This window comes from Rhincodon typus, chromosome 41, assembly GCF_021869965.1.
Source record: "Rhincodon typus isolate 14 chromosome 41, sRhiTyp1.1, whole genome shotgun sequence".
Lineage (NCBI taxonomy): Eukaryota > Metazoa > Chordata > Chondrichthyes > Orectolobiformes > Rhincodontidae > Rhincodon > Rhincodon typus.
This window is the reverse complement of record NC_063372.1, coordinates 3685500-3689539: the sequence shown is the minus strand read 5'-3', so window position 1 is coordinate 3689539 and position 4040 is coordinate 3685500. Positions and strand designations below refer to the sequence as shown.

The window sequence follows — 4040 nt, the reverse complement described above, 5'->3', positions numbered from 1 at the left end:
ACACCTTGTTATCTCAGATTCTGCAGCATCGCCAGTTCCTACTATCTCTAACAATCTAGAACTAAATGTTTGTCTCAGTAGTTACTGTGAAATTTATCAATTGCTGTATAAAAGTAACCCTGTTGACATGTCTTTTCAGGAAGGACACCTGCCATCCTTATCTGACCGAGGATACATGTGGCTCCAAACACACACAGCAACATGACTGATTTTCAATTGCTCTCAAATGCAAACTGGGTGGGTAATTAATTGACGACAATGCCCACAACCTCATGCATAAATTTACCTCTGGTGCGACGCTTCACTTCTGGCTCCTCGTCATTCTCAGCAGTTGTAACCTCTTGCTCTTCCTTAGTTTTCTTATCAAGTTCCTTGCAAAGATAACTTAAAGATAATAGATTCAGAGGTTATCCTATTGTAAATTACAGGACACACAACTTTATTTGCCTGAAGACACTGAAGCAGTGTTAAGGTAATGTTTTGTTTATGGCAGGTGCCTTTAGACACTGAATTGCTTGTGTGAGTTTAGACAGATTGTGCCAATATGCTGCCTGATGGCAAAGGATGTTTTAGCTGAGCACAATGTTACTTTCCACATTGTTGCCTCAAACTTCTGCTTGCAGCTCACTTTTGCGCTGTTCAACCAATTTTAAAGATTGACCTACAGTCATGTACGCGTACGTTGTCAAGGCAATATTGATCACGTGCAGCTCCCTGCACATCACATTCTCATTTGCTGCATGGCCACTCTGTTGCATAGTTACCACGATCTAAACAGGCCATGTTTCCATTCAGCAGATTGGCATTACAACCATATAAAAACATTAAATGATTTCTCCTTCACATAAAATGAGCAACCTAGATGTTCCCCATGGGGATTGATTCCTTACTCAGTTATTGTTCTGTGGCACCAGGTCACCTTGTAACTTGCCCAACTGACCAACATTCAAAGTGTTTTGACACAGAATCATGTGAGCTTTTCAACCACAGAGCATCATGGCCGAGTCTGATCCTGTCCTCACCAACCATTTACACATTCTTCCAGCAGGACCTGTTGGACAACAATCCACAGCAGAAACCCTGGCAATTTCTCCTTCATGAAACTGTTGGTACACCAGCCAGTTAAATGCACCTCCCCAACACAACTCAGACTGGGATGTCACTGTCCAAGGTATTATGCTACAAACTGGCCTTAGCATCCTTGCCATAAAGGTAAAAACCAAATGCAAGCAGGCATGCATTGCCTCACTGGAGAACTTCTAGAAATGTATATGGTGGCAGACCATGGACTAGCTGGGACATCCCTTCACTGTTGCAATGAGCTACACTGGTGACAACTGCAAATACTGAAAATCATGACACTTGTTTTGTTCTTGCATTTTTCCAAAACATAACGGTTCAGGTTATTGCATGTTATTCTCCAGCACCAATCAAGAAAAAAATCAATTGGCAGAAAGCTGACTTTATTGGGCTAGAACAGAGTTAAACACAATTGACTGGAATAAGAGGCTAGTGGCAAAATCAGTAACTAAACAATGCGCCACCTTCAAGGAGCAAATGGTTTGCATGCAAATGAGGTATATTCCTTCTAATGTAAAAGGTAGGGCAAATAAATCCAGAGTTCCCTGGATGACAAAAGAGATCAAAATTAACATTAGAAAAAAGTGTCCTTATGACAGGTGTAAGGCAGAAAACATAACAGGATCAACAGGAATCTCAAAGGTCTAGGAGGTGAGGCAAATAAGCAAATACTGTAAGAGAAGCAAAGAGTAATTATGAGAAAAGACTGGCAGTTAACACAAAAGGAAATCCCAAAGGCTTCTATAGGCATATAAACAGTGAGAGTGGTTAAAGGAGAGTAGGCTGATCAGAGATCAAAAAGAGGATATATACATGGAGACAGGGGCATGGCTTAGTTGTTAAATGAATACTTTGTATCCGTCTTTACAAAAGAGGATGTTGCTGCCCGGGCCATGTTGACAGAGGATGAAACTCTATCAACGAAAGGATTTCAAATTAATAAAAGGAAGAAATCTTGAATAGATTGTCGGTGCTTGCAGTTGACAAGGTACCAGGACCATATGAGATGCATCCAAGGATTCCGAAGTAAAGTTAGGGTCGAAATTGCGGGGACACTGGCCACAATGTTTTAATCTTCCCTGGACTCGGGAAATTGTAAACATTACGCCTTGTCCGAGAAAGGTTTAAAGGATAATCCCACCAATTACAGACCAGCTAGTTTAACTAGTGGGGAAACTTCTCAAAATAGTTATTTGGGATAGAATTAGTAATCACATAGAAAAAGGTGGGTTGATTAGCATGGATTTCTAACAGGGAAAATTATGCTTAACTAACTTGGGTTTTTTTTTTGAAAGAGGTAACAGCAAGGGTTGAAGAGGGTAATGTTGTTGATGTAGTATGCATAGATTTCAGAAAGCATTTGATACCGTGCCACATGACAGACTTTTGAGAAAAGTTATAGGTCACGGTGTAAAAGGGACAGTTACAACATGGATACAAAATTGGCCGAGTGATGGGAAACAAAAGAATGGCAAATGGCTATTTTTCAGCCTGGAATGTTCATAGGAGTTTCTCAGGTGTTGATATAGATCAGGAAAAAGGAGATATATTAATAATCTGGATCATGGTGCGCAGGGGCAATTTCAAAATTTGCAGATGATATGAAACTTGGAAAAATTGTTAATTGCAGAGAGGACAGTGTGGAACTTCAAAAAGGGCTGAGACAAGTTAGAGTGAGCGTTCAGTGGCAGATAAGGTTCAATGCAGAGAAGTATGAGGTGATGTACTTTGAACATTGAAAGACAATACAAAATAGGGGGTACAATTGTAAAGTGGGTACAGGAACAGAGGGACTTGGATGTACATGTGCTCAGATCATGAAAAGTGGTAGGACAGGTGGACAGAGCAGCAAATAAAGCACAATGTGTTCTTGGTTTTACTAATAGGGGCACGGAGTAGAGAGAAAGGAGGCTATGGTGAATTTATACAAGACACTGTTAGACCTCAGCTAGAGTATTTTATACACCTGTGGGTGCCACATTACAGGAAAGACGTGAATGCATTAGAGAGTGCAGAAGTGATTTACTGGAACGGTTCCAGGGATCAGAAACTTCAGTGATGAGGATAGATTGAAGTTGGGACTGTTCTCCTGGGACAGAAGGCTAAGAGGAGCTCTGATTGACACTTTCAAAATCATGAGTAGGCTGGATAGAGTAGAAAGGGTGAGGTTGTTTCCACTGGTAAAAGAAACAAGAAGGGTTTAAAAAGTGATGTGCAAATGAAGCGAGGGGTTGCAAGAGAAAAACTTTTTCATCGTGAGTGGGCAAGGTATGAAATGTAGTGTCTGGAAATGTGGAGGCAGACAGGTTCAATTAAAGCATTTAAGAGGGCACTGAATGATTATTTGGTTAAAAATGGTGTGCAAGGGTATGGGGGAAAAAGGCAGGAGACTGGCACCAGGGAATTGAACTTTTACAGGCATAGTGGGCTGAATGATCTCCTTCTGCATCACAATAATTGTATGAATTTTGCTCAGAAAGCACTTGTCTAGGCAGGAAACCCAATATTTCATGTCAAATACAAAACATGGGTTGGGCCTACAAGTAGGCAACACTTAAAAGATGCACAAAAAGAAGCTGGAAATAAATGAAATAAGATGGGTCATTTTAATATGTTGGGATAAATGAGACATCTAATAGAACCCAAGTTCATGCACCAAATTACATATACAGATGCCTAGATTTCTTTCAAAAAAAAAATCAATTTATGGAGCTACTTTCCTGCCTTACTCATACTTTAAAAGAATCCTGATACATACCACCACTACAGTTTAAAAAAGAATCATACCAAAGTTGCTTTTTCAATATGTAAAAATACCTGATGCCCAATATCCTTCATACCTTATTGTTGGGGCACTAAAAGGATCAAATTTATCCAAATTCTTGACATCTATAGGCACTGAAATACGCCCTGAAACAGCAATAGAAATGATGAGCAAAATATACTGCATACAGGTGAAA

At 40.0% G+C, this 4040-nt stretch overlaps 1 long non-coding RNA gene across 1 annotated transcript in view; it reads right to left on the bottom strand.

Moving 5' to 3' along the window:
• The window catches only part of LOC125487396, a 13809-nt gene that overhangs the window by 8771 nt on the left and 998 nt on the right, over positions 1-4040 (bottom strand). The window contains exons 2-3 of the long non-coding RNA XR_007265871.1: positions 3921-3990; positions 287-384 (exon numbers count right to left, since the gene is read on the bottom strand). This is a non-coding gene — a long non-coding RNA (uncharacterized LOC125487396). The remainder of the gene's footprint in view (positions 1-286; positions 385-3920; positions 3991-4040) is intronic.